Raw genomic sequence first — 20,647 nt, forward strand, 5'->3', positions numbered from 1 at the left:
AAACTATGAAGTAACACATGGAATCATGTAGTAACCAAAAAAGTGTTAAACAAATGAAAATATATTTTATACTTACACAGCCTGGAGGTGTGTTGGGTCATTGTCCTGTTGAAAAACAAATGATAGTCCCACTAAGCGCAAACCAGATGGGATGGCATATTGCTGCAGAATGCTGTGCTAGACATGCTGATTAAGTGTGCCTTGAATTCTAAATAAATCACTCACAGTGTCACCAGAAAAACATTCCCACACCATCACACCTGTAGAAAGGCCCATGGAGTAGGTGGAATCCTTTAATTCATGGCCACTTGCTCAGCTGGGCCAGGGGCGCTTTAATTGGTATAGAATCATCTTGATCCCCTCTGTCAAATACGCTTGGACCTTATTTAATTTTTTTCAGTGAGAATGAAAGAAAATGAGAATTAAAAAAAGGTTCATTTCTGGTTCTACCGTGATCTTGTTACTACATTTCAAGAATTGCATTTGGTGAAAGGCACGGCACATGCATACTCTTGTTCAGGCAAATGAGAAATAAGTGCACTCAGGCTACCCGGAAGGCCAACGTTAGTTACTTTAAGAAGCAGTTCACTCTCTGTGGGTCAAACCACAAGAAGTTCTGGGAAACGGTTAAAGACCTGGAGAATAAACCCTCCCCCTCACAGCTGCCCAAGTTGATGATGTGGTTGGTACTGACAATAAGCACATGGCTGAGCTATTTAATCACCACTTCATTAGGTCAGGATTCCTATTTGACTCAGCCATGCTTCTTTGCCCGTCAAACATTTCCTCATCTCCCACCCCTTCTAATGCAACTAGCCCTGATGCTCCTCCCTCTTTCCCCCTGCCCCGCTACAAAGTATCTCCCTGCAGGTGGTCAATGAGTCTGAGGTGCTAAAGGAGCTCCCTAAACTTGACCCCCAAAAAACATCTGGGTCAGATGGTTTGGACCCTTTCTTCTTTAAGGTTGCATCCCCTATAATCGCCAAGCCTATCTCTGACCTCTCTCCTCTCTGGGGAGGTTCCCATTGCTTGGAAGGTAGCCACGGTTCATCCTATATTTAAAGGGGGAGATCAAACTGATCCTAACTGTTATAGGCCTATTTCTATTTTGCCCTGTTTATCAATTGTTGGAAAAACTTGTCATTAATCAACTGACTGGCTTTCTTGCCAGTCAGTTGATGACTCCTTGCTGTCCCCAGTCCACCTGGCCGTGCTGCTGCTCCAGTTTCAACTGTTCTACCTTATTATTATTCGACCATGCTGGTCATTTATGAACATTTGAACATCTTGGCCATGTTCTGTTATAATCTCCACCCGGCACAGCCGGAAGAGGACTGGCCACCCCACATATGCTCTCTCTAATTCTCTTTCTTTCTCTCTCTCGGAGGACCTGAGCCCTAGGACCATGCCCCAGGACTACCTGACATGATGACTCCTTGCTGTCCCCAGTCCACCTGGCCGTGCTGCTGCTCCAGTTTCAACTGTTCTGCCTTATTATTATTCGACCATGCTGGTCATTTATGAACATTTGAACATCTTGGCCATGTTCTGTTATAATCTCTACCCGGCACAGCCAGAAGAGGACTGGCCACCCCACATAGCCTGGTTCCTCTCTAGGTTTCTTCCTAGGTTTTGGCCTTTCTAGGGAGTTTTTCCTAACCACCATGCTTCTACACCTGCATTGCTTGCTGTTTGGGGTTTTAGGCTGGGTTTCTGTACAGCACTTTGAGATATCAGCTGATGTACGAAGGGCTATATAAATACATTTGATTTGATTTTGACTTTCTTGATGTCTATAGTATTCTCTCTGGTATGCAATCTGTTTTCCGTTCAGATTATGGATGTGTCACTGCAACCTTAATGGTGCTCAATGATGACGCCATTGCCCTTGATTCTAAGCAATATTGTGCTGCTATTTTTATTGATTTGGCCAAAGCTTTTGATACGGTATACCATTCCATTATTGTGAGCTGTCTAAGGAGTATTGGTGTCTCTGAGGCCTGGTTTGGCCTGGTTTGCTAACTACCTCTCTCAAAGAGTGCAGTGTATCAAACCAGAACATCTGCTGTCTCAGCCACTGCCTGTCACCAATGGTGTACCCCAAGGCTCGATCCTAGGCCCCACACTCTTCTCAATTTACATCAGCAACATAGCTCAGGCAGTAGGAAGCTCTCTCATCCATTTATATGCAGATGATACCGTCTTATACTCAGCTGGCCCCTCCCCGGATTTAGTGTTAAACACTTTACAACAAAGCTTTCTTAGTGTCCAACAAGCTTTCTCTGCCCTTAACCTCGTTCTGAACACCTCCAAAACAAAGGTCATGTGGTTTGGTAAGAATAATGCCCCTCTCCCCACAGGTGTGATTACTACCTCTTGAGGGTTTAGAGCTTGAGGTAGTCACCTCATACAAGTACTTGGGAGTATGGCTAGACGGTACACTGTCCTTCTTTCAGCACATATCAAAGCTGCAGGCTAAAGTTAAATCTAGACTTGGTTTCCTCTATTGTAATCATTCCTCTTTCACCCCAGCTGCTAAACTAACCTTGATTCCGATGACCATCCTACCCATGCTAGATTACAGAGACATAATTTATAGATCGGCAGGTAAGGGTGCTCTCGAGCGGCTAAATGTTCTTTACCATTCGGCCATCAGATTTGCCACCAACGCTCCTAAAAGGACACATCACTGCACTCTATACTCTTCTGTAAACTGGTCATCTCTGTATACCCGTCTCAAAACCCACTGGTTGATCCTTATTTATAAAACCCTCTTAGGCCTCACTCCCCCCTATCTAAGATATCTACTGCAGCCCTCATCCTCCACATACAACACCCGTTCTGCCAGTCACATTCTGTTAAAGGCACACACATCCCTGGGTCGCTCCTCTTTTCAGTTCACTGCAGCTAACGACTGGAACGAGCTGCAACAAACACTCAAACTGGACTGTTTTATCTCAATCTCTTCATTCACAGACTCAATCATGGACACTTACTGACAGTTATGACTGCTTTGAGTGATGTATTGCTGTCTCTACCTTCTTGCCCTTTGTGCTCTTGTCTGTGCCCTAGAATGTTTGTACCAGGTTTTGGGCCCTCGGAGGACCTGAGCCCAAGGACCATGCCCCAGGACTACCTGACATGATGACTCCTTGCTGTCCCCAGTCCACCTGGCCGTGCTGCTGCTCCAGTTTCAACTGTTCTGCCTTATTATTATTCGACCATGCTGGTCATTTATGAACATTTGAACATCTTGGCCATGTTCTGTTATAATCTCTACCCGGCACAGCCAGAAGAGGACTGGCCACCCCACATAGCCTGGTTCCTCTCTAGGTTTCTTCCTAGGTTTTGGCCTTTCTAGGGAGTTTTTCCTAACCACCGTGCTTCTACACCTGCATTGCTTGCTGTTTGGGGTTTTAGCCTGGGTTTCTGTACAGCACTTTGAGATATCAGCTGATGTACGAAGGGCTATATAAATACATTTCATTTGATTTGATTTGATTTGTGCTGCTACCATGTAGTGCTGCAGCTATGTTGTGTTGCTACCATGCTGTGTTGTAATGTGTTGCTGCCATGCTATGTTGTTGTCTTAGGTCTCTCTTCATGTAGTGTTCTGTTGTCTCTTTTGTCGTGATGTGTGTTTTGTCCTATATTTTTATTACATTTATTTTAATTTTTAATCCCAGCCCCGTTCCCGCAGGAGGCCTTTTCCTCCTTTTAATGAGTTGAGATCTGTCGGACATTTCCACCTGACCTAATTAAAGCGCCCCTGGCCCAGCTGAGCAAGTGGCCATGAATTAAAGGATGATTCCACCAACTCCATGGGCCTTTCTTACAGCCATCCCGGGAATTTGTTAAATTCCACACTCCTCAAAAGGCTCATCGATCATAGTCCTCTGTCATCTCAGGGAGAGGAATTAGTTGGGCAACTGGTCGGATATATGTCCGGTTCTTTACCTGGATTTCCACTGATCTAACACAACCGTCGGTCCTAGGCATGGTCTTGGTGATATGGCCCACCAGCCAGGAGGCTTGAGGCACTTGAGGGTCCACTATCATTACTACTTGGCCAGTGTCCAGGCTGGCCATTTCTTTCCGTCATTTCCCTCTGTGCTGTAGGCTTGGTAGGTAATTCCGAATAAATCGGCCCCAGAAATGGTCAACCAAGATCTGACTGTGTCGCCACCGGTGTCTGCCAACGAGGTTGGTATCAGCATACATGGCTTGAGGAAGTGACGCATCTCGGCGCATCATCAGGAGCATATTTGGTGTAACAGGATGTCTGCAGAGCGATATCCCAATGGTTTGGAGTTCAGTATCCCTTTCACCTCTATCAGGATGGTCCGCAAGACAGTTTCAGTGACAGTTTGGTCCCCCAGGACAACTCATAAGGCCGACTTCAGAGATTTGATCTCTCGCTCCCATGTTCCTACTAAATGAGGAGCTCCTGGAGAGTTAAATTTGAAGGAAATTTGTTGGTCCATCAGTTGATCCTGGAGGCTTGGTTCCATTGCTTGGAAGGCTTCCTTCAACCTGGCTTCTCCTGCCTTGAAGTTTGTGCCCATCAGCCAGAATCTCGTAGGGTTTCCCCCGTCGGGAGATAAACCGCCGTAGGGCCATGACGAAGGTTTCAGTATCCAAACTCTCTTGTGGGTCCGGGTGGACACATCTAGTTGTCAAACACTTGAACAGAATGCCCCAGCGCTTCTCCACTTGACGACCTAGCTTGATCTTAAAGGGGACTAAGCAATCTACTCCTGTTGACCAGAAGTGGAGTTTGAGAACGCACAAGCGAGCAGGGGGCAAATCCGCCATTTTGGGCACAGTTGCTCCGGCCCGCCATCTCTGACATTCCATGCAGTCATATTGGTGCTTACGAATGGCTCTTCGTCCTCCAAGTATCCTGTACCTCCACCTCATCTTCCCATAGACTCTCTCTGGCCATGGGTGGAGAAGCCTCTCATCATAACTCTTGAGATGAGGAGGCTGGTGAGAAGGTGTCTGGAGTCAAGGATAATTGGGTGGATAGCATCGGGATCCAAGACTTCTGCTTGGCGCAGCCTCCCTCCGACTCTGATCAATCCGAGTATTTGGTCGTACTCTGGAGCAAGAGAGAGAAGACGTCTGTCCTTAGCAACTTCCCTACCGGCTTTCAGAGCTTTTAGCTCCTCAGGGAAGCTGGCCCAGCTGAGCAAGTACCCATGGATTAAAGGACGATTACACCAACTCCATGGGCCTTTCTACAACTCCTACTCAATGCTTCACAGTGGGAACCACACATGTGGAGATCATCCGTTCACCTACTCTGCTTCTCACGAAGACACAGCGGTTGGAACGAAATATCTCAAATTTGGACTCATCAGAACAAAGGATTATTTTCCACCGGTCTAATGTCAATTGCTCGTGTTTCTTGGCCCAACCAAGTCTCTTCTTCTTATTGGTGTCCTTTAGTAGTAGTTTGTTTCCAGCATTTCGACCATGAAGGCCTGATTCACGCAGTCTCCTCTGAACAGTTAATGTTGAGATGTGTCTGATACTTGAACTCTGTGAAGCATTTAGTTGGGCTGGTAACTCTGATGAACTTATCCTCTGCAGCAGAGGTAACTCTGGGTCGTCCTTTACTGTGACGGTCCTCATGAGAGCCAGTTTCATCATAGCGCTTGATGGTTTTTGCAACTGCACTTTGAAACTTTCAAAGTTCTTGACATTTTCCAGATTGACTGACCTTCATGACTTAAGGTAATGATGGACTGTCATTTTTCTTTGCTTATTTGAGCTGCTCTTGCCATAATATGGACTTGGTCTTTTACCAAATAGGGCTATCTTCTGTATACCACCCCTACCTTGTCACAATGCAACTGATTGACTCAAACGCATTAAGAAGGAAAGCAATTCCACAAATTAACTTTTAATAAGGCACACCTGTTAATTGAAATGCATTCCAGGTGACTACCACATGAAGCTGGTTATGAACATGCCAAGAGTGTGCAAAGCTTTTATCAAGCTGAAGGGTGGCTATTGTCATGGAAATGCTAACCAGAAAAGAAGAGATAGACTGTAGATTCCTCAAAACAACTTATTTTCTTATAAGATTTGCAAAAATGGAGCTGGTTAACAATTGCACAACAGGTGCAACAGTCAAGAGGCCAAAAAACAAGAGTTGGGTCTCAGCCTTTATAGGAAAATACAACCTATTTTGTCTATGTGACAGTTTAGCAGGTGTGTGAGATCATGGTGGGAGCATTGCGTACAAACAAGTGATAACACCAGTTTTGTTACTCCTTTCTGCTGACAGAATTGTCGCTGCTGCTCAAGCTAGCCTCTGTTCTCTTCTTATCTCCACACAGCGGTGCCATTGAAAGATACGGAAATAACAGGATGACTAAGTTACTCAAAAACAAGAGAGGAAAAACACTGTCTTCTTCTTACATGAGAGAAACAAAGAGTGGAAATGTACAGGTTTAAGGCTTATACAAATTATGTGTAAAACAGAATTTATAATTTTGTCACTATTATACTTTGAAGAATCTAAAATCTAAAATAGATATTTAGATTTGTTTTTTAACACTTTTTTGGTTACTACATTATTCCATGTGTTATTTCATAGTTTTGATGTCTTCACTATTATCCTACAAAGCAGAAAATAGTAATAATAAAGAAAAAAGAAAAACCCTTGAATGAGTAGGTGTGTCCACACGTTTGACTGGTACTGTATATATATATAGTTTCTATCTTATATCTCTCAGATATAGGACAGACAATTCAGAACAAACTTCCTTTAGATATTTTACTATCTGATTATCCATGTATGAAGCTGTTATTCAATGTGTTTCTGTTGGCTAATAGCAGTAAGGCCAAATTCAATGTTTCATCATATCATTTTTGTATATATATATATATATATATATATATTAGACCTGCCCCCCCAAAAAAGGGGTAGCAGTGCTGTGAAAAACAGTTGTAATGCACTAGAGTGCAAAACACTTAGATGTTCCTGATGTTTAATTAGCATGTCTTTGCAGGTGGACTCTTGTTTAGAAGAAAGAAATCCGAGATCGTGCTGCCAGCATAATATCCTGCTGCTAGGAGAGTGGTAGTGTCAAAGATTTATTATAACTAACCCAAGATAGACCACAGCCTGTCTTTTCCAACGGGGCCAAATTACTCATAGCGGGCAGAATAAGCAAGGAGGTGGTCAGAGCCATGCACGAGTTAGCCAGATCCTATTGGCATGTATTTGCATATTTCCGTTAGGGAAATACTACTTTTTGAAGTGCGCGGGTGCAATAACTCCTTTCGCCCTTGCACTCCTTGTCACGCCCTGGTCTTAGTATTTTGTGTTTTCTTTATTTATTTGGACAGGCCAAGGTGTGACATGGGTTTTGGTATGTGGTGTGTTTTGTCTTGGGGTTTTTCGTAGGTATTGGGATTGTGGCTTTGTGGGGTTTTCTAGCTTAGTCTATGGCTGTCTGAAGTGGTTCTCAATCAGAGGCAGGTGTTTATCGTTGTCTCTGATTGGGAACCATATTTAGGTAGCCATATTCTTTGAGTGTGTCATGGGTGATTGTCCTTGTCCTTGTGTTAGTTTGCACCAGTTTAGGATGTTTCGGTTTTCACGTTAAGTTTGTTGTTTTTGTATTGATTCGTGTTCCTTGTTTTATTAAACATGAATCTAAATAGCCACGCCGCATTTTGGTCCGACTCTCCTTCACATAAAGAAAGCCGTTACACTCCTTCTACATATTTAAAACTTTGTCAAATAGTAAAGTCTACAGATCTTAGTCCAGTCTGTTCATAACATATTTAAGTGTTGGGAATAGAACACAGTATTGAGTTCAAATGTTTAATCTATTACAAAATTAAAAGAATATCAGCCAAAATCCATCTCGCACCATCTTCTTCCACTGCCGGCCACTGGGCTTCCTCTCATCACCATATTGGTGGTGAGTGGAAAAGCCAAACAGATGTATCAGATTCATACATCAGGTGAAACATCGTTTTATCTGTAGCAATGGGAGTGTTCCCGCAGATAACCTTTATCAAGATGTTGATCACCACCATTCAAAGTGTGTTGCATTTTGGTTAAGAAAATTGTCAGAAAAGTGGTCCTCCATTTTACCCGCCTCCTTGAGTTTCTTTTTTATGAAGAAGAAGGATGGAGGTCTACGCCCGTGCATTGACTATAGAGGTCTCAATCAAATCACAGTGAGGTATAGTTACCCGGTAATTGCCTTACCAGGCGGGGATACAGCCCGACAGGATGCTCTCAATGGTGCATCTGTAGAAGTTTGTGTGGAGACAAGCCAAATTTCTTCAGCCTCCTGAGGTTGAATAGGTGCTGTTGCACCTTCCTCACCACGCTGTCTGTATGAAGAGACCATTTCAGGTTGTCAGTGATGTCCACGCCAAGGAACTTGAAGATTTTGACCCTCTCCACTGCAGCCTCATCTTCGATGTGGACGGGGGTGTGCTGTCTCTAAAGTCAGGCCTACCACTGTTGTCCTCAGCAAACTTGATTGAGTTGGAGACGTGCTTGGCCACTCATTCATGGGTGAAAAGTGAGTACAGGAGGGGGCTGAGCACAGATCACTATGGGGGCCCCTGTTTTGTGGGTGAGCATGGTGGAGGTGTTGTTGCTTACCTTCACCACGACATGAGGAATATCATGTGCATAGTACGTGCATGTGTCTATACAGAAGAATAGATTTAAACCGACAGACAACAATTTGTGAAATATATGATATTACTGTAACTACAGTATCTTGCCTACTCAAACGTAATTCTTCTGTTGCGCTATGTTCGCTACATACTTCAGAATAAACTAACGACTGTTGGCTTGGCTTAGCGTTTGGCTGGAGCAAGGAGTCCCACCTAGCAAAATGTGGTTGAAAAGACGACTATGCCCGACATCCAAAAGATACATGTTTAACTATTCCATGCCTCACCATTATTATTGTCAATACATATTAACAAAAGGGGTTTCCATTTGGTTCATATAACATTTAGTAATCATCACTATTTATGCAACCAACAGAATTTATTTGCCCAATTATATTTATAAACAAGGGAGTAAAACAAGCTTATATTTTGGATTGGACATTGCATCCTATTCTTGAACCGAACCGATCCTATTCTTGAACCGTTCTATTCAATGAACCGACCAATCAACCAACTCTTGCAAAAACCAATGAACACGTTGGTTCATCTTAGTATCAAAAACAGTATAAATTCAGTATGCATCTTCCACCTTGTCAAAATTGTGCATGGTACAGGATGTACACTTAGTGTACAAAACGTTATTTACACCTGCTCTTTCCATGAGACTGACCAGGGAATCCAGCTATGATCCCTTATGAATGTAACTTGTTAAATCCACTTCAATCAGTATAGATGAAGAGGAGGAGACAGGTTGAATAACATTTGACCGTGGTATGGTAGTAGGTACTAGGCGTACCGGTTTGTGTCAAGAACTGCAACACTGCTGGGTTTTTAACACAACAATTTTCTGTGTATATCAAAAATGGTCCACCACCCAAACGACATCCAACCAACTTGACACAACCGTGGGAGGCATTAGAGTCTACATGGGCCGTGTGGAACGCTTTCGACACCTTTAGAGTCCATGCTGTGATGGATTGAGGCTATTCTGAGGGCAAAAGGGGGAGGCAACCCAATATTAGGAAGGTGTTGTTAATGTTTTGTACACTCAGTGTACATTTAGTATCACTTTTAAACCAATTCAGTGCATTTTTATTTACAAAAAATGTGGAGAATCAACAATACGTCAAGGGATTTAAGCATTGATTGATAAGCTTAAAAGTCCATCTCCCACCCATAGAGAGACCTATATACTGTAGCTTACCCTCCAGCCTTGGAGGTAGCAAGGCAGGACGTCTTGGCTCATCTCCTGGTCAGTCGGGGGTGAGCAAATCATCACTGGTTCATACACACACAGGACAGTGACATAAACCTTAGTTAATACAACACTACTATAGAGAGAAATAGAAATGCCGTCTTTTTGTAGACACTGACTCCGCCATGGTTCGTTGGACAAAGCATACAGGTAGGGTTTTTAGATACAGTTGAAGTTGGAAGTTTACATACAGGTTGGAGTCATTAAAACTCATTTTTCAACCACTCCACAAATTTCTTGTTAACAAACTATAGTTTTGGCAAGTCGGTTAGGACATCTACTCTATGCATGACACAAGTCATTTTACAACAATTGTGCACAGACTATTTATTTCACTTATAACTCACTCACTCATAATTCCAGTGAGTCAGAAGTTTACATACAATAAGTTGACTAAGCCTTTAAAAATTCAAAAATTATGTCATGGTGTTAGAAGCTTTTGATAGGTTAATTGACATACATTGAGTCAATTGGAGGTGTACCTGTGGATGAATTTCAAGTCCTACCTTCAAACTCAGTGCCTCTTTGCTTGACATCATGGGAAAATCAAAAGAAATAAGCCAAGACCTCAGAAAAAATATTGTAGACCTCCACAAGTCTGGTTCATCCTTGGGAGCAATTTCCAAACGCCTGAAGGTACCACGTTCATCTGTACAAACAATAGTACGCAAGTATAAACACCATGGAACCATACAGCCGTCATACCGCTCAGGAAGGAGACGCATTCTGTCTCCTAGAGATGATGTACTTTGGTGAGAAAGTATGGTGAGAAAAATACAAATAAATCCCAGAACAACAGCAAAGGACCATGTGAAGATGCTGGAGGAAACAGGTACAAAAGTATCTATATCCACAGTAAAACGAGTCCTATATCGACATAACCTGAAAGGCCGTTCAGCAAGGAAGAAGCCACTACTCCAAACCCGCCATAAACAAAAGACAGACTATGGTTTGCAACTGCATTGGGGACAAACATCATATTTTTGGGAGAAATGTCCTCTGGTCTGATGAAACAAAAATAGGACTGTTTGGCCATAATGTCCATCGTTATGTTTGGAGGAAAAAGGGGGAGGCTTGCAGGCCAAAGAACACCATCCCAACCGTGAAGCACGGGGGTGGCAGCATCATGTTGTGGGGGTGATTTGCAGCAGGAGGGACTGGTGCACTTCACAAAATAGATGGCATCATGAGGGAGGAAAATTAGGTGGATATATTGAAGCAACATCTCTAGACATCAGTCAGGAAGTTAAAGCTTGGTCGCAAATGGGTCTTTCAAATGGATAATGACCCCAAGCATACTTCCAAAGTTGTGGCAAAATGGCTTAAGGACAACAAAGTCAAGGTATTATAGTGGCCATCACAAAGCCCTGACCTCAATCCTATAGAAAATGTGTGGGCAGAACTTAAAAAGCGTGTGCGAGCAAGGAGGCCTACAAACCTGACTCAGTTCCACCAGCTCTGTCAGGAGGAATGGGCCAAAATTCACCCAACTTATTGTGGGAAGCTTGTGGAAGGCTACCCGAAACGTTTGACCCAAGTTAAACAATGCAAAGGCGATGCTACCAAATGCTAATTGACTGTATGTAAACCTGTGACCCACTGGGAATGTGATGAAAGAAATAAAAGCTGAAATAAGTCATTCTCTCTACTATTATTCTGACATTTCACATTCTTAAAATAAAGTGGTGATCCTAACTGACCTAAGACAGGGAATTTATGCTAGGATTAAATGTCAGGAATTGTGAAAAACTGAGTTTAAATGTATTTGGCTAAGGTGTATAATGTGTAAACTTCCGACTTCAACTGTAAATGCATAAAATATGGTCTGGGGTTAACACAGGCTTAGGAGATCTTGTATGTTTTGATCTATGAGATAATCATCATCATCATCATCAGCCAATGTCACTTTTTTTGTACATTTTGAAGCATTTATGTAATCATACAAATTTCATAATGGCATCATAATTCATAAAGTTCATGTTAACGGACTGATATTAATACATAGAACAAAACGTATCAGATCTCCTAAGCCTGTGTTAACCACATGCGTTACCAGAAAATAAGGTCTTTCTGTCTTTTAGGAATACAAGCTGGCGGGCTCTATACCATGCCTTCGTAACTGTCCATGGGAATATTAATTAAGTTTTAGTGACTTGAATTAAATCTAAAACTTCAGTCTCACAGACATGTTAATAGTGTATAACAAGAGGTATTACAGAGTGTTATGCATTTGATTATGATAATGCTATCTCTTACCTCTCCAACTTTGAGTCTGGGTCAGCTCCATACTGTACCCCAAATTTGAGCTTGACTACATTGATGTGAATGCAGGAGGAAGCGTGTGGCCAGCACCTCAAACACTAACCCTGCAGAAAGTGACACAAAAATATGTAACTCTTCTGATGAATGGAAACGTGTTGCAGTTGACAATCATCAATGCAGGAGGAACACATGTTGAATGCAGCCTTACTTACCACGGTGTCCCTGAACACAAGCCTTTCCCAGTGCATGGGCCTCAAAAGTCAGGGAGCAGTCTTTTTCAATCTGGTAACAACACAGTGTATTGATAGTGAGTGACCCACAATAACATACATCGATGTAGACAGTTAAAACAGACATAAATGGGCCCTTAATCAGAACGCACTATACAGCATGAAATAATTACTATCTTCTGCATGGACAAACAAACCTCTGAGCCTGACAGATTCTCTCCAGAGCAGTCTAAGGCTGTTTATAAAAGCCAATTAAATGCTTAGTCCTCCCATAATCAAACAAGAATAATGGCAAAGTTTAGAGCTTGTCAGTGAAAGAACCAAATTCAATTGTTTTTCCCCCTATGTATAAACATGTATCTATCTATATATGTATCAGATCATCCTGAAAGTTAAAGACCCCCCCAGTGGATATATAGTATTTTGGAGTGAAAATTCTTCAAATGTATTTTATGTTTTAACATCAGCTATACAAAGACCCAACTGTTACATGACATACCTTCTGTAAAAGCCCACCAATACCATGCTGGTCTGTGGGAAAAAAAGAAGCAAAAATTAGCCTTGGCATGGCAACATATATTGTAAAAACTTTAACAGTTTACAGTTAAGCCACTGGTATGACAATAATATCACTAGCTAGCTATTACAGTTGTCTCAGCAATAAAGTGAAGTGCATTACAGCCTAACAAAACTCTGGTAATGAGAATTCACAGCTAACATTTTTTAACTGCATTTGTCAAAGAGATTGTGCAGAGACACGTTTGACTGACTAACTAATACAAATGGTGCAGAAATCAAATGTATTCATGACAGAAATGTGTGTGCTAGCTTACCAACAGTAGGTCAATTTAACAGAGGTAAAGCCAGTTTCAGGTTGGATTTTCCAAGGATATTTGCCTGCAGTTTTCCTTAAGGCCACCGACAGCAGTTAGGGACCGTCAACATAGTGACAAATCATATTTTAAAAATTTCAATAGCTCTTTAACCAGTACTCCTAAAACTTTCAAAACTGGTTCTAGCTACCCCGACGGCATAGAGAAACAATGCACACACTTTCTTTGGTCGATTTACATCTCACTCCATTTGAAATTGTTTATTTAAATGTTTGAAATTCAATAGCTCCTTGGTCATGTGACCTACTGACTTCAAACAAGGTTCAGAATGTCCACTGACTACTCTTGTATATTGCACACCATTTAGTTTGTCCATTTTCATCTCATACAATTTTACATGAATTGTGTAAACTTTAGAATTTCAATAGCTCCTTGGTCATGAGACCTATTGACTTAAATGTTCAGAATGTACACTCAGTGGGCCTACACATTGAACATTGCCTCAAGGCCTACACTCCCTGCCCACCCTCTCCCTGGGCCTGAGAGTGTATAGCTTACTCCCTGGAACTACAGACCTCCACACCTATTCTCTCTACCCCCTCAACACCCCTCTTCCTTGGCCTGAGAGTTTAGCTTACTCCCTGGAATTGCTAAAATGTCTATAGTCCCACTGTCATGAACCACGTGCACCTGGACGAGCCCAGGCAGATGGACAACCACCACCTAGCCTCATACCTATCCAGAGCCCAGTGTCAATGTCTTACGCCTTCTACTCGCCTGCCTGGGCTCCCTCACATTCTGTGCGTGGCCTCTGGCCCCTGGTCCTTCTCCGTGCACCTGGTAACCCGTAATTAAAGGAGCAGGATGGTGGAGGAAGACGCCTTCCTTCCCCAACAAAAGCTTGGATCGAGGGCTGACTTTCAATAGATCGCATTGAGTGAGAAGCTCAGCTACGTACGAAACCCTGACCCAGAATCAGGTCATCGTCTACGAGTGATTTAGCACAATGTTCCCCACAAACATGCGGTGCGCATCAGGAGAGTGGCGGCAACCCATCCGGCCGCACCCCAACCCTGTCACGAACAGCTCTACTCAACTGCCAAAGGAGGCAGGCTATCCTGGGCCAACCGAAGATTCGCAGCGCTACGGTATTGTTATGTTTAGGGGGGGATTCTGACTTAGAGGTGTTCAGTCATAATCCCACAGATGGTAGCTTCGCATCAGCCAAGCAAATACACCAAATGTCTGAACCTGCGGTTCCTCTGGTACTGAGCGGAATTACTATTGCAACAACACATCATCAGTAGGGTAAAACTAGCCGGTCTCACGACGGTCTAAACCCAGCTCACGTTCCCTATTAGTGGGTGAACAATCCAACGCTTGGTGCATTCTGCTTCACAGTGATAGGAAGAGGGGACAGCGAAGGATCAAAAAGCGACGTCACCTATGAACGATTGGCCGCCACAAGCCAGTTATCGTTGTGGTAACTTTTGACACCCCCTGCTTAAAAGCCAAAAACTCAGAAGGATTGTGAGGCCCCGCTTCACGGTCTGTATTCATACCGAAAATCAAGATCAAGCAAGCTTTCGCCCTTCTGCTCCACGGGAAGTTTCTGACGATTTGACAGGTGGACCGCCCCAGTCAAACTCCCCACCTGCCACTGTCCCTGGAGCGGGTCACAACTGGAGCGAGCACTTGGGGCTCACCTCCCTGCCTCACCAGGTAAGTGAAAAACAATAAGCATAGTGGTTTTTCATCGGCGGCCGAGGCCTCCCACTACTTCTACTCCTCTCATGTCTCTTCACAGTGCCAGACTAGAGTCAAGCTCAACAGGGTCTTTTTTCCCCGCTGATTCTGTCAAGCCTGTTCCCTGGGCTGTGGTTTCGCTAGATAGAAGTTAGGGACACTGGGAATCACTTTCATTCAATTAATGCTCGTCATTACTTAGATGACGAGGCATTTGGCTACCTCAAGAGACTCTTAATTAAGTCCCGCTGTATTGAATTTCCTTACTTTGACATGCTACCGCTAAGGGTAGCATGCTACGGTCAGATATCATCAAATTGACATCCATTCGAGTCACGCCCGATGGCATCTGTTACGAATACCACTGGCTCTACAGTCTAGGGGGGATGGCAACGAGACCCTTAACATAACTCATGCAAATTATAAGTGAAAAAGTAACAGTGAGAACGAAAAAAAACACAGACAACTAAATTACCGTCAACCACTCATGGTTTATTTTGTAAACACACGGAAAAGGGGGGTAGGAAAAGGGGCTGAGCTGGACCCAAGGAAAGAAACAAATATCCAAAAACACCCCTAAACTAGACTAGCCTACTTCAATACAACTAACTAACTAACCAAAAATACAGCAGGTGGTCCGCCCAATTCTAACTAGGGTATTTATACAAAGTATTCCTACGGGTAATGTATGCCCATGGGCGACTTGGCTTGGTACCCCCTTTTCCCACCATCAAACAAATAGTCAAACACCATAACCAAAACAATACTCACAGGTGGGGACAAAGTGACATGTAGTTGCAAAAAACAAAAGACCGCTCAATCCAAAGAGAGATATAGAGAGAGAGAGAGATAGAGAGAGACACAGAGAGATTGAAACACAGAGAGATCGAGCTCCAGAGGAAACAACTGAATGTGTTTTTAAACCAAGGGAAAGGGATGTGATTAGGTAATGGAAACAGGAGGTGTGCCTTCTGATTGATGACTGTATGGTGACTGATTGTGGAATGATGATTGCCCCCTGTGAGGAGGGGAGAAGGAGAGAAAAGTAATACACACACACGGGATACACACACGGAAGAAGCAACAGCAACAGAAAATAATCATTGTCTTTCAATAATTTGCTTGCCCAGACAGCCCTCTGGGACAGAGCCATAGGAACCACTTTTACCAGTGCTTCATTGATATTCCTCACTTTGAAATGAGGGGGTCACAGTCACCCCACAGGTGATTTGAGTGCGATGGCGACAAGTGGGTACGCTCCTTTGAATTTCATCAAGTTGACATTCAGTTATCCGTGCCCAGTAGGAACCTAGTCTTCTTCCGTCCGTTTTATGGTTCCGCAGCAAATCAATGGGCGTGGATGGTACTACCCACATCAGATGTAGGCCTCCCTCCCCCAGACAAGCTGGAGGTACCTCTCCCCACTTCATAGGGCATGAGCCAGATCCATGCAATGCCCTATCACTGCGGGGCCAATAGGTTAAGTCGCTGCCTCAAGTCTAGTGAGAGTAGAGGAGACCTCCCCACCTACAATGTGTGGGGCCGGCGAGCGCTGTAGCTGGGAAGATCCGTGAGAAGGGCCCGGTGCTCGTCCAGAGTTTCCGCCGCCAACCACTGGACCCAACCGTTCGCCCTACCCTCTGTAGCGCCTTACGGGCAGATGCCGAGCAGTTGCCACACCATGCGGCGATGCAACCGGTCAGGATGGTCTCGATGGTGCAGCTGTAGAATCTTTTAGGATCTGGGGATCCATGCCAAATCTTTTCAGTCTCCTGAGGGGAAAAGGTTTTGTTGTGCCCTCTTCACGACTGTCTTGGTATGTTTGGACCATGATAGTTTGTTGATTTGTGGACACAAGGAACTTGAAACTCTCGACCAGCTCCACAGAGCCACATGGATGTTAATGGGGGGCTGTTCCTGTAGTCCACGATCAGCTCCTTTGTCTTGCTCACATTGAGGGAGAGGTTGTTGTCCTGGCACCACACTGCCAGTTCTCTGACCTCCTCCCTATAGGCCGTCTCATCGTTGTCGGTGATCAGGCCTACCACTGTTGTGTCGTCAGCAAACTTAATGATGGTGTTGGAGTTGTGTTTGGCCATGCAGTAGTGGGTGAACAGGGAATACAGGAGGGGACTAACTACACACCCCTGAGGGGCCACAGTTTTAAGGATCAGCGTGGCAGACGTGTTGTTGCCTACTCTTACCACGTGGGGGCGGCCCGTCATGAAGTCCAGGATCCAGTTGCAGAGGGAGGTGTTTAGTCCCAGAGTCCTTAGCTTAGTGATGAGCTTCGTCGGAACTATGGTGTTGAACGCTGAGCTGTAGTCAATGAACAGCATTCTCACATAGGTGTTCCTTTTGTCCAGGTGAGAAAGGGCCGTGTGGAGTGCGATTGAGATTGCGTCCTCTGTGGATCTGTTGGGGCGGTATGCAAATTGGAGTGGGTCTAGGATGTCCTGGAGGATGCTGTTGATGCCACTACTAGCCTTTCAAAGCACTTCATGGCTACCGAAGTGAGTGCCACGGGGCGGTAAATCATTTAGGCAGCTTACCTTCGCTTCCTTGGGCACAGAAACTATGGTGGTCTGCTTGAAACATGTAAGTAGTACAGACTCGGTCAGGAGGAGGTTGAAAATGTCAGTGAAGACATTTGACAGTTGGTCTGCACATGCTTTGAGTACACGTCCTGGTAATCTGTCCGGCCAAGCGGCTTTGTGAATGTTGGCCTGTTTAAAGGTTTTGTTCACGTCGGCTACCGAGAGCATTATCACACAGTCATCCAGAACAACTGGCGCTCTCGTGCATGGTTAAGTGTTGATTGCCTTGAAGCGAGCGTAAAAAGCATTTAGCTCACCTGGTAGGCTCGCGTCACTGGGCAGCTCGCGTCCGGGTTTTCTTTGTAGTCCGTAATAGTTTTCAAGCACAGCCACATCCGAATAGCGTCAGAGCCATGTAGAATCTCAATCCTGTATTCACACTTTGATTGTTTGATGGTTTGTCTGAGGGCATAGCGGGATTTCTTATATGAGCCCGGATAAGTCTCACGCTCCTTGAAAACGACAGCTTTAGCCTTTAGCTCGATGTGGATGTTGCCTGTAATCCATAGCTTCTGGTTGGGATGATATCTTGGTAGATAGTGTGGTCTACAGCTTATCATAAGGTACTCTACCAAAGGCAAGCAATACCTAGAGACATCTTTCATTTTAGACTTTGCACACTAGCTGTTATTGACAAATAGACACACACACCCACCCCTCGTTTTACCAGAGGCAGCATCTCTGTTCTGCCGGTGCACGGAAAATCCCGCTAGCTATCTTGCTATCTCGCTTCCGGTTCCGGGTTGGAGCGAGCGGTCGCATCTACACTTCGGTCCGCAGGTAGTATAACTTTTCATTACATTTTCATTACATTTCATTATAGTACAAAGGTTTGATTTGTCTAATCTTAGCAATTTCTGCTTAGCTAGCTACATAGCCGTCTTTGTATCAAAGATAATTGCGTAATTATCGTATTTCGTCGTCCTAACGTAGTCTACACTGCTATCTGCCCAGCAGCTAGCTAACGTCCACCGTCTACTAGCACTGTAGAAACTATTACACTCAACTGAACGACTCGATTAGTGTAGTGTTAGCTAGCTACATAGTTGTCTATGCTGTCTTCGTATCCAAGATAATTGTGTAGTTTAGAGTGTGTAGACTTAGAGTGATTATCTTAATTTACCAAGGTTAGCTAGCCAGCTATTTGTCGTCCTTAACGTAGGAGATACTGCTAGCTAGCTAGCCAACAGCTAGCCAACGTCTACCGAATAGAACTTCAACAACCCGGTCAACATTCCGCTTCGCTCCACAGGTAGTATCACATTTTCATTTCACTTCATTACAGTACAACGGTTTGATTTGTTTGATCGTAGCTAGCTAGCTACATAGCCGTCTTTGTATCTAAGACAATTGTGTAGTCTAGAGCGATTTTCTAGGTTAGCTAGCCAGCTATTGTCGTTCTTTTAACGTAACGTAACGTAATCAACACTGCTAGCTAGCCAGCTAGCCCCGAATAGCAGCACTGTAGAAACTATTACACTCGACGGAACGACTTGATTAGTGTAGTGTCAACAACGCAGCCACTGCCAGCTAGCCTACAAAGTCAACAACGCAGCCACTGCCAGCTAGCCTACTCCAGCAGTACTGTATCATTTCAATAATTTTAGTCAATAAGATTCTTGCTACGTAAGCTTAACTTTCTGAACATTCGAAACGTGTAGTCCACTTGTCATTCCAATCTCCTTTGCATTAGCGTAGCCTCTTCTGTAGCCTGTCAACTATGTGTCTATCTATCCCTGTTCTCTCCTCTCTGCACAGACCATACAAACGCTCCACACCGCGTGGCGCGGCCACCCTAATCTGGTGGTCCCAGCGCGCACGACCCACGTGGAGTTCCAGGTCTCCGGTAGCCTCTGGAACTGCCGATCTGCGGCCAACAAGGCAGAGTTCATCTCAGCCTATGCCTCCCTCCAGTCCCTCGACTTCTTGGCACTGACGGAAACATGGATCACCACAGATAACACTGCTACTCCTACTGCTCTCTCTTCGTCCGCCCACGTGTTCTCGCACACCCCGAGAGCTTCTGGTCAGCGGGGTGGTGGCACCGGGATCCTCATCTCTCCCAAGTGGTCATTCTCTCTTTCTCCCCTTACCCATCTGTCTATCGCCTCCTTTGAATTCCATGCTGTCACAGTTACCAGCCCTTTCAAGCTTAACATCCTTATCATTTATCGCCCTCCAGGTTCCCTCGGAGAGTTCATCAATGAGCTTGATGCCTTGATAAGCTCCTTTCCTGAGGACGGCTCACCTCTCACAGTCCTGGGCATGACTTTAACCTCCCCACGTCTACCTTTGACTCATTCCTCTCTGCCTCCTTCTTTCCACTCCTCTCCTCTTTTGACCTCACCCCCTCACCTTCCCCCTACTCACAAGGCAGGCAATACGCTCGACCTCATCTTTACTAGATGCTGTTCTTCCACTAACCTCATTGCAACTCCCCTCCAAGCTCCGACCACTACCTTGTATCCTTTTCCCTCTCGCTCTCTCTTCCCACACTCACAGTCCTGGGCTACTCTCTCCTCTTCCATCCTATCACTTTAACCTCCCCACCCTCCTCTCTTCCCTTTCTGCATCCTTTGACCTTTGACTCATTCCTCTCTGCCTCCTTCTTTCCGGACTCCTCATTTTCCTCCTCTGTCTCTGCTGCTAAAGCCACTTTCTACCACTCTAAATTCCAAGCATCTGCCTCTAACCCTAGGAAGCTCTTTGCCACCTTCTCCTCCCTCCTGAATCCCGCCTCCCCCTCCCCCCTCCTCCCTCTCTGCAGATGACTTCATCAACCATTTTGAAAAGAAGGTCGACGACATCCGATCCTCGTTTGCTAAGTCAAACGACACCGCTGGTTCTGCTCACACTGCCCTACCCTGTGCTCTGACCTCTTTCTCCCCTCTCTCTCCAGATGAAATCTCGCTTCTTGTGACGGCCGGCCGCCCAACAACCTGCCCGCTTGACCCTATCCCCTCCTCTCTTCTCCAGACCATTTCCGGAGACCTTCTCCCTTACCTCACCTAGCTCATCAACTCATCCCTGACCGCTGGCTACGTCCCTTCCGTCTTCAAGAGAGCG

This window comes from Oncorhynchus masou, chromosome 5, assembly GCF_036934945.1.
Source record: "Oncorhynchus masou masou isolate Uvic2021 chromosome 5, UVic_Omas_1.1, whole genome shotgun sequence".
In the NCBI taxonomy this organism is placed as follows: domain Eukaryota; kingdom Metazoa; phylum Chordata; class Actinopteri; order Salmoniformes; family Salmonidae; genus Oncorhynchus; species Oncorhynchus masou.